The sequence below is a fragment of the Ixodes scapularis genome, unplaced genomic scaffold (genome assembly GCF_016920785.2).
Source record: "Ixodes scapularis isolate PalLabHiFi unplaced genomic scaffold, ASM1692078v2 PGA_scaffold6__148_contigs__length_123643588, whole genome shotgun sequence".
NCBI classification, from domain to species: Eukaryota; Metazoa; Arthropoda; class Arachnida; order Ixodida; family Ixodidae; genus Ixodes; species Ixodes scapularis.
In genome coordinates, this window is record NW_024609881.1 from 49,594,623 (window position 1) to 49,605,849 (window position 11,227).

At 44.4% G+C, this 11,227-nt stretch overlaps 1 pseudogene; it reads left to right on the forward strand.

The window, feature by feature from the left end:
* The first annotated feature begins 734 nt into the window (after positions 1 to 734).
* On the forward strand, positions 735 to 1,345 carry LOC115315690 (annotated as a pseudogene).
* Positions 1,346 to 11,227: the final 9,882 nt, after the last annotated feature.

Here is an 11,227-nt window from a genome sequence, read left to right on the forward strand (position 1 = left end):
ATCGACCCTCCCCACAACAATTACAATAGGTTTCAGACGCGGAGATTAGATTATGCATGTAGGAGAACGGCAATTTGGTGAATAAGACTGCCGACTCAAACGCATTTTTGAAAAAGGTGCAAAAAATGAAAGACGTTTACAATTTTCTGAAACGCCGAATTAGAATACAGCTCTTGAGGAGGAAAAGGGGAGGGTACGGAGGGGAGAGTATGCCCCTTCTCCCCGTCCCCTCCTCCTCTCGTGCTCCTCTTCCATTTAATGAAAAATCAACTCTAAATTTACCGCTAAACTTAGCGAAAATTTGCCCGCTCTATTTAGCGGGGAAAATTCTAAATTTAGCAAGGAGATTTTCGCAAAATTTTATGCCAAAGTTATCGGGGAAATTTTTGCTACGTTTTCCGCTAAATTTAGGGGAAGAAGTTGCCCTAAATTTTTCGTTAAATTTATCGAGGAACTTTTTCCGCTACATTTAGCGGGGACATTTTCCCATAATGCAACGCGCGGTTACGCCCGGTCGCATTATTCCCGTAATGCAACGCGCGCGGTTACGCCGACGCCGACGCCGACGCCGCGAAACCCGGAAATGGATACCCCAGGGCTGCGCTCTAAAATTGTTCACAAGGTATTTTACTGACGACTTCATCCGTAAAAGTCAACGGGAAGCTGTTCGGATTCAGAAGTGCAAGATGACCACTAGACATATTGTCATGCATTTTGATTTTTCGGAAAACTGGATGGTGATTCTGCCACATGAAACACAAGAGCACCACTGGCACAAGCGTCAAACTTCTGTGTTCACATGTGTTGCGTCATCCTCGGAAGGACACAAATTTTCCGTGTCGTGTGTGAAGACCTGTGCCGTGACAATCCCAACGCGGTACTTGCTCTGAGGTGCAATCATGGTTGGTTGGAGAACTAAATTCCAGTTTATGCGTCATTAACGTATATATCTGACGGTGCACCAGCTCATTTTAAGAATAGACTTCAGCTCTACGAGTTCCGACGAGCCCGTCTTCTGAAGATGAAGTGGGTTTTTTCTGCCTCAGGAGACGGCAAGAACGTCTGTGATAGAGTATGGGGGCTACTGAAACATCAGGCGACGGTGCACAGCCTCCGTTCGCCTGCGGATGAGGACATAGAGACATCAGTAGAATCTGTGCACAAGGTACGGAAGTGTGTAAAAAACGTGACTCTCCCAAATTAAAAAAAAAAAAAAGATGACGTGAGTGATTTCCGCAAAACCAAGAGAGCCGAATGGGGATCGATACCGGCTCAAAAAGGCATCCGCCTCTCACACGTGTGGCAAATTGAAAAAGATGAAGTGCGTCTTCGGCGAACTGCATAATCGCTATTTTAGTACCTACGTGATGTTTCACGATGTGAAACACCAACAACAGCACGCAGGGAAGTGTTGTGCACAATGACCAACGTCCATGTATCTGTATTTTATTGAAGCTGAAACATTAGTAATTAAATAGAGTTCTTTTTGTGATATCAGCGAGTGTTTTTTTTTAGTTTGTTAGTTGAACTTTGTCTTATTTGTGTAAGCTCATAAGCGAAATATAATGATCTACATAGTTCAAACAATTCAAGTTTGCACCAAAAAAAAAAAAAAAATGCCCGTGCTTTCATAAGTGGATAACATAATTTTCATGATCGCAGAAGATAGGTAGCGAGCTGCTTCATGAGTGATTCCTTGGCATTTATATTTAAATTAAACTCTTTCGTGTCACACCTTGCGCAAGCAATATCTGAGATTAAATGGCTCCTTGCCAGAGCTTGGGAAATGTCGGCAGAAACAGACTCCAAGTGGCATATTACTATTGACATGAATGGCTCCTTTCCCCATCCGTCACGTATATCATGTGTTCCAGGAGTTGTCATGAGCCTATATTACAGCAAACTGATTATGATAAACTGGCTTTTAAAGCCATCTGTTATTAATGAGGCCGCCAGTAGCGTTGTGATGAAGCCAGAATATTTTAACCAAGAATTGGGTGACAGGCATAAAACTGGCTTATTTACCTAGTTGTCACCAAAATACAGCAAAAATATTACACCTTCTTATATTCTCTTTTTCTACGCCTTATGGGCTATAAAGTAAAAAAAAAATTTACAGACAAGTAAAATTAATTAAAAAAAAAATTACTTCAAATTTTGCATAGTTTTAGTGTTTATATAAACATGGGGCGAAATCAAATCTGTCCAGTACGTTTGATGAATCACACATATAAATCACTCGATAGCTTATATTATTAGCTGCGTATCGATATGTGTCTCATGATATAGCTCCTTCCTGTTCGTTTGATATAGCTATCCCAATTTTCCTCAAAGTTGATCTGAGTGGCATGCTTGCTATTTTATGTAAAAATAAATCAAAACTGTAAAAGTCAGCAATTTACCATTAAAAACAGCCCGCATTACATACTTATAGTGTAAAAATTATTATAAAGAAGTGAGAAGTCAATATTTTGCAAAAACCGTTTAAACTTGAGCGAATATCGTATCGCGATTTTCCCGAATTCCACCCTGCAGCGTTTCATATTTCTTTCTCTAGAACTACATATTTCTTTTTCTTTTGATAGGCAGTCTTTTTCATCACAGGAATTGGGATTTAACATATATTTTTACACATCATTCTGAGGACCCGCCCCGACAGGGTTGGTCAAATTCAAGTGAAACCACTCGCACATAAATAGGCAACAATGGACGGGTTAAAGGAGTTGTGCAACGATTTTAACGTTAAAAGAAAGTGCACCTCCTATTTCTGACATCGTTTATATTGCCACAAAGGACAAGAAGTACATCTCCTTCCTTCTAAATGTTGCAACTCCGCGGCGTAATTGCAAGGCCAAAATTAGAATATTTCCCGACCTTCAGCCGCGAGCAGCGGCCATGAGAACCACGCGGCATGGCGTCAATGGGGGACTTGTAAAAAGATAGGAGGTTGTGCAAGCACCTGCTCGATAAAAGGTAATTATTTTATAAATCTTGTTCCAACACAGAAATATAAAGGCGTGAAACACATGGTACCAGCGACAAACTTTTATTCTTTGGAGTTTTAGTGGCGCCATCTATCCGAGGTAAAAAAAAAACCGCCAGCTCTATCTGCTACCGCGAACAGCCGCCAGAAGCCGGAAGGGGACGGGGCAGAGCCGGACGTGGATGGTCGGACCCGGACGAGACTTTCCTCCTCTCGCCTTTTTGATCGCGCAAGAACGTGGTCACGTGGTCGCGAGCGGGTGCGTTTTCACGGGAACCCAGCGCGTCCCCCATTTACGTCACAGTGCACGTGACTCGGAAGATGGTGAAGGAGTTGAGAGGTGCCAAAAACCTCAATCTCTGTCAATTTGTAAAATAAAAGCTAGGACATGCAGGCAAACGCGTTTTTTTTTAGAGCGCAGCTCTTAGGGGCCCGTTTCCGGCTTGAGTGGCGTCGCCGTCGCCGTCGGCGTCGGCGTCGCCGTTGGCGTAACCGCGAGGTCACGTGACCCACCCAGGTCACGTGACACCCCTCGGTCACGTGATTCCCCGAAGTCACGATACCCCCTGAGGTCACGTGACCCCCTTGAGGTCACGTGACCCCCAGGGGTCACGTGACATTAAGGGGTCACGTGACCTACCCAGGTCACGTGACACCCCGAGGGCACGTGACCCCCTGAGGTCACGTGACCCCCTGAAGTCACGTGACCCCCTTGAGGCCACGTGACCCCTTAAGGTCACGTGACACCCTGAAGTCACGTGACTGCTGGGGGTCACGTGACCTCAGGGGTCACGTGACCCACCCAGGTCACGTGACACCCCATAGGTCACGTGACCCCCGAGGTCACGTGACCCCCAGAAGTCACGTGAACCACTGAGGTCACGTGACCCCCTGAAGTCAGGTGACCCCCTTTGAGGTCACGTGACCTCAAGGAGTCACCTATCCCTCAGTACGCTTCCATCTTCCTCCTCAAGAGCTGCGCTCTAACCGGCGTTACAGGGAATAGTAAACGGCTTTCATGTTTTAGAGCGCAGCTCTTAGGGCCCGTTCCCGGCTTGAGCGGCGTCGGCGTCGCCGTCGCCGTTGGCGTCGCCGTCGCCGTCGGCGTCGGCGTCGGCGTAACCAAGGTCATCCCAAGGTCACGTGACCCTCCCAAGGTCATCTCAAGGTCACGTGACCCCCTGAAGGTCACGTGACCCCCAAGGTCACGTGACCTTGGGGGTCACGTGGGGTCATCTTGGGATCACGTGACTCCCAAGGTCACGTGACCCCTCGAGGTCACGTGACCCCTTCCAAGGTCATCTCAAGGTCACGTGACCCCAAGATGACCCCACGTGACCCTTTGAAGGTCACGTGACCCCCAAGGTCACGTGGTATCCTCCCCAAGGTCACGTGACCCCTCCCAAGGTCATCTCAGGGTCACGTGACCCCAAGGTGACCCCCACGTGACCCCCCAGGTCACGTGACCCCTCTGAGGTCACGTGACCCCCCCCGGAGCATATTAAAGAATGAGGGGAGGAGGAGGAGGGGGAGGGGTCTACCCTCCCCTCAGTACCCTTCACTCCTCCTCCTCAAGAGCTGCGCTCCAATTCGGCGTTACAGGTATTTGTAAACGGCTTTTTTCTTCTTTATTTCAGAAAGGTCAAGACACCAACTCCCAAATTACTTAAGTAAAGCACTGAAATTGTTGCACAACTCCTTTATTGGCCAACTGCTCAGAACCAATGAAGCAAAACTTTCAATTCAACGATTATATTATAAAGCCATGCCGACGCTGGGGCATACATGCCTTTGTGTGGTTGTCTTGGGAATGTATTCTTTTGCTCTATTTCTCGGGCAAGGCGTCTTATCATTTCATTTCTCGAGTAATCCAGTCTAGATCTCTGTTTATTATATTGCAATATAAATTTTGAACGTTGTGTGGTTTCAACAAATATCTGTGTGTCCTTTCATATTTCTTGTATTTTTAGAACAATATTATGATAGCTCTAAGCGGGCGAACCACCCTACGCTAGAGCTTTGTGTTGCTAGAGGAAGGTTGTGCAGTCAATTTCAAGCATACATGTACAAGCTACTAAAAACAGTATATAAGTTCCGGAGTATCGGCCTCAAAAGTAATTTGAGCAGAGTAGAAGTTACTCAAATGGAAAGTAATGGAGTAGATTACTAACTACCATAACAAAGTAGCGAATTACGTTTGAAGTTACTTTTATATTTTTATACTAACAAGAAAGTACGTAAATGTTTTGATCAGTTAGCGAAATTCTGATAGTCAAATATAAATCGGCTTGTGTTTTCACATAAATGCTTTTATACCTGGTTTTTCTTCTGTGTGATTAATTGCTTTGTACATTTTGTTTTCTGGTCAATGATGTACTGAGGATGTATCATTTCTACCTTGAGGTTTAGCACTGCCCAAGCTTGATTTTGCAGACAGTATTTGCTTGTTTACAGTGCTGCGTAAAGTAAATCTACAGAGCACTTGAAGTGAAGTACAGGATGAATTAGAGGATATGTACTTCAAATATAGTAAGTACACGGCTGCAATCTACGTGAAGTAAAGCACTATGAGTACAACTGGCTTCTGAAGTAAATTACAATTACTTTTTAACACGATCTCTCATAATGCCCTCTCATACCCTACATTTCTAACTTTATTTTAACTGGTGTGCATTGCCCCAAGAATAAACGGAAGAGTATCCGTTTTTTTTTTTGTTTTTTTTTGGAAATGGGGAAAAATTGGATAAAGTCAAGTCGCCACAGAGCAGTTATTTTATTCTAACTGACGAACTATTTAATACAATACACTTATAAGGCACTTATAAGGAACATCACTCGGAGAGATGACCAGATGACGTCTCGAAAGACGATAGTGCGTTTTCACCATGACGATACGGCATTTATTTTCTCCAAATTTCGGAAATATGTTTGAAGTCGGGAATTTTACTGTCTTCGGAATTCACTAGAAACAAATACTTTAGTAATGTGCAAGTACATGCTCAGAACATGTACTTCAAGTAAAGTAAAAGTTTTCTAATGGTGCTTGAAATAGTACTTTAAGTACCATGTTCTTAAAATAATTCACAATTTTTTTTTTTTGAAATATTTTGGGGAAATTATTAAGATTCCCGAACGATTTTCGAGACTTGGAAGACCTGCTTATGCTCAGTTTTCGGATGAAAGGCAACGCAAAACGTTCACCTTTGCGTTGACCTTTAGCACGTGATCCTTCAAGTAAAGTACAAGCTACGGGAGCACCAGATGGGCTTCAGAGCGGGTGCTGCATCTTGTTGACTCCTTTGAGTGATACTCCAGTGTGCACACCTCCTGTAGTGAACGAGAGTTCCTATGTCCGCGAGATGCGGGGACATTCGTTCCTTAAATACGTCAAGTTTCCTTGAGTTTCGGGACCAAAATTAATGCCAGTCTTTGGCGCTAATCCCGTATTTACTGAGTCGCACTTGTGACGTGTCTATCCACTCCCCACGCCTCGTAGCAGGGTTATTGCAATTGTGGGCTCGTAAAAACTTCCAAAGGATACGGATTCTCCGAACCATCCCCCCCCCCCCCCCCCCCCTGTCTACGCCACATGCTTCCCCCTTTTGGCAAACATTAGCTGATCTCCCAACAGTTTATCTATTATTGTGCAGGAATGTTTGTTGACCAGCAAATAAACCACTAAAACTCAAAAGTAACTTGTAATTTGAGTAGAAGTTACTTGAAAAAAGTAATTAAAGTAAACTACTAATTACCGAAATAAAAATGTAATTGAAAGTTACTAAACTACAAAGTAGTTAAACTAAAGTAACTTGAGTTGAGTAGTGGAACTACGTACAAGTCTGCTTTGAAGTATTGACTCAGCACGCCTAAGGTCCATTAAATCTGCAGCGCACGGTCTACAAACAACTCACTAATAGGTAGAGCCGCTTTTTGTTGCCGCTGTAGACTTCGAGCAATAACAATATTACCAGCGAACTTTGTCTACGAAGTTCTATAATGCTTGGAGATGTATAGCCTGTCGTTTATACAGGTTAGATACTGTAGAGAATCCTTCGAGGAGTGGACTGTCGAATTTCGGTAATCTGCAATGATATGTCTGAACGAATTTTCTAAACCTAACAAAATTTCAATACATGATCCTGTGTTTATACAATTATGGCCCACTAAACGTATAGACCAATAGAATCCCGTCGTCAACAATAGGTGAGACCTATGCGGAGCGCAAGTTCGTCTGCTTCTCGCAAAACTGTTGCGAAAATGGCAGAAGGCCGAGCTTTCATTGGCTGATTGAACAAAAAAGTGGGTTTACCTCGAGGCATTTAGAATTCAAATCTACCCATTATTCTTTCAATATGGGTGAACCGGACCTCGGCATCGTTTTGACTTCACTATGACTCCTGCACAAAAAGCAGACGGCTTGCCCTACACTCTCAGAAAAAAATGTGTATTATTACACCCCTTGTCCCATATAATACACCCCAAAATTTCAATTCGACGTACAGCGCCCCATAATCGAACAGGCGGCCCAAAAGTTTACGAGGGGCTTGATAGCCGTGTGGTACAACTTATTGAGATAGCTGATGTACGTATTATTGACTACAAAAAAGATTATCGGAGTTTTCTTGGCCGCACTGCAAAAGCGTCATGTTTTCTTTCTTTGGTCTTTGATACGTGCTTTAGCAATTTAATAAGTTATATTGCACCGTTATCAAGCCCCTGGTAAAATTTCGTGCCGTCTGTTCGACTCTAGGGCGCTGTACGTCGAAATGAAGTTTCGGGGTGTATTATATGGGACAAAAGGGTGTAAGGTGATACCCTTTTTTTTTTAGAGTGTACGCATTGCTTCATTAGAATCCTATTAGGGTATTGGCCCTGTAGAGATTTGTTGATGTGTTGGTTATTAGAAGCCAATTAGTGTATTGCTCCTGTGGGGGCCTATTGGTGTATTGTTTTATTAGATTGCCCCAGGACATATATAGGCCTTTATTGAAACACGTGTCCGACTGGTGCGGTGTGGTGTGGTCGTGTCTTCATATACGGCCCCTCGTTTAATGTTCGATAACGTCATAGTTGTGTTAGGCTGTAGCCTGCCGCGATCCTGCCAGTGGCACAGCAGCGGAGCTTGGGAAAGCAGACCCCTTTTCTGGCGTAGATCATGGTCAGCTTTACAGTCCTCGGAAGCATTAGCGGCCAGGTGTTGGGACGCAGTGACGAAAGAGACACTCGCGTCTCGCCTTCTTCTGCCGGGACTCACCAACCACCCGGTATGCGACATCCGACATCATGAGATGCCAGCTCCTCCGAAACCAGGCGCCGCCAACTTGTCATTGCGCATCCTACTGGCGTGCCCCTGGCCAACGCCTCCTGTACTAAGATGCCTGTCGGGGGGCTCGCTCTCCCGTTGCGGCCGGTCTGCCATCGTGTTGTAGCCAAACGCCACGCGGTGGCGCTCCCCTCCGACACTAACTTTCGTTCAATATCTTTTTTTTTGCTAGGCACGAGCTTGGTTTGAAACCGCCCAATCCAAAAAGAAAAGCTACATTATCATTGGCATCATCATTAACTCGCGCTGGGCGCTCGGCCATCTCGGCGCGGCTGGCTCCGAGATGGCCCAGAAAAATATATATGGCACAATTATAGGTTTCTTTGTTCTGTCTCTTAGTTTTTGTTGAATGCAGACATCTCGCCTGGTTTCTTTGATGAGATTTCGGCCAGTGATGCTAATAAGAAGATTGGATACCCTCCGCAGTTTATTCGAGAGACTTGCCCGTCGAAGGTCGTGGGGATGAAATGCGAGCAGGATTTTGAAGGTGAATTTGTGAGACATAACCGCCCTATGCTGCTCTTAACGAGTTTTTAATGTACTAAGCTGAATAATAATAGCGTTTTTCCCCCTTGGCTCTTAGGACTAGCATAAATGGTGGCGTAACATAAAAAGTCGAAGGTTCATTAAAGAGCGTTCGTCTGGAAGTTCGTGAGTGATGTCCAAAGGGCTCATACAGACTTTAAAACTGTCGAGAACGTCGGCAACCGTGGTAGTAAAGTTGCGATCATCGAAAGCTTGTACGATTAAATATTCGTCGACATGCCGAAACACTCTAATAACTTTAGAGGTATCTACATCTTTCTTTAAATTCCTCTCGTGGTGCGCTAGATAGAGGTCGCTGAGGACAGGGGCAATAAACGACCCTATGAAAACTCCTTCCTTGTGTAGGTAGGGCTGACCATCCCAAGTTGAGTCGACTTGAGGTAGACATTGATCAAGTTCACAAATTTACTTTGGGATAAGCGTTCACTAACTCCGCGTAAAAAGTTTATTTGTATACAATATTTTGGCTTGTATTTCAGAAAGTCTTATGCACGCGGTCTGACAATTTTCAGCCAAATCGTAGACAGCCAAAAACTCGGCGGTGTTTAAAGGCCCTATCACAAATTGAAATCTCGCGGAGAAAGTACGAACTCGCGCATCCCCTATCGGCGACGCGATAAATCTACACAAACAACATAAATCAAAATATAACTTACACCTCAAAATTAAGCAATAAATTACCTCTCAAATAAAACCACTAATTTAAAAAAAAGTATTCTGAAAGATATAAGCGGCCAAAACTAACTGTTATCATAAATCCCTGATTGGAAACGAGCAAAACAAGTGCTGGAAGAGCGAGGTGGCAAACGGAGTGGTTCGAGCTGTGACCGGCCAAGCTTGAACCAGCCTGGGCGCCGCCCTTTCACCGTGCTTTCTGTCCTCAAAACAACGTCCCGTCCAGGGGTCAGATGTACGGAACACCATGGTGTCTCCTTCTCGCCACCAAAGGTTGCTTGAGGATCAGACCGCCTGACCATAACCTGACTGCCGAGTGCTCAACTTCTTCGGACTCCGCCACTTTCTCGATCGTCTCCAAAACCGTTAAGCCTGCAGCAGAATAAGCGGAATCTCTGCCATCAATATCGGTAGTTCGGCAGCTACATCACCCCCCCCCCCCCCCCTAAAATGACTGGATCGGGTGACTTTAGCTTACCAACTGAACTGTCTGAAGGGCAGATTTCAATATTCGTCCTCATACTGTTGCACACATCGCATATATCGTTTTCGATCCCATTTCTAATGTAGAGTGAACGTCTACCAGACAAACAAGTGTCTCGTTTTATTTAGAAGGACCAGAAGAGAAAAAGAAATAGAAAAATGATCTGTTTGACAAGCACCTAAATTGCCACAATATGCAAAACCGTGGCCTTAATGTCTTAGACTGCCATTTACATACAAGGTGTCACCAGAAAAACAATTACTGGTTTTTTCTCCGCAAAAAATAAACTAAGCATCGCCGAACGCCCATTCTTCGCCAAGAGGTAACGCTAGAGGTCCGAACCAGGTGCCAAAGTTTCAGCCCGAAGCAATATCTTATTCAAAATTTATAAGAGAGTTCCAGAAAATTTTAATAGGAAAATGGGGCTCATGTACGCCCGTTTTCGATTTCTGGTGCCATAGAGCTTCATGTATTCGTGAGCAGCGTCGGCGACCACTTTCCATATAAAAGTTGCACAAAATCGCTTAAGCGAAGCGGAAGTTCGTCTGCTTCTTTTACAGGTGTTATGGTGACGAGCTCTGATTGGGTGTGATTGGAGTATAGTGGGTAGACCTCAAAGGAAGCCGCACTGAGGCCTACCTACCATCCTCCAATCAGAGATCAGGATTCTGACCTCACCCCCACAAGCCCTAGGAAAGAAGCAGGTGAAATTGTGCTCCGCATAACTTTTGAATAAAATATTGGATGAGGCTGAAACTCTGGCATCTGGTTTTTACCTCGAGCGCTATCTTTGGGCGGAGAATGAGCGTTTGGCAAAGCTTAGCTCATTTTTGCGATGAAAGCAGAAACCCTGTATTTTTGGGGGGGAGACAACCTGTAGATCAGAAACAAATTAGGAGCCAGCATTGATGCCTATTAGTCTATGATGACTAGCGTTCATTGTAACATGCAGATATCGATCTGGAAAGTAGTTTGCTAACCAATTAGGTATTTTAGCTCGCCCTAAAGATGTTTGTAATTGAAATATTAACTTTGTAGGACACCTTATTAACAGCTTTGGATAAGTTTGGCATCCACCTGGTCTCTATTATTATTTACAAAGGAAAGATAATGAACCCTGTGTTAGTCGGGTCGCAATCGATAATTGTCACCTCAAGCTGTGCTGTAGTAAGTTACCGGTCAAGAAGGTAGCGGCAAATGTCCCTCAAAGGAATTC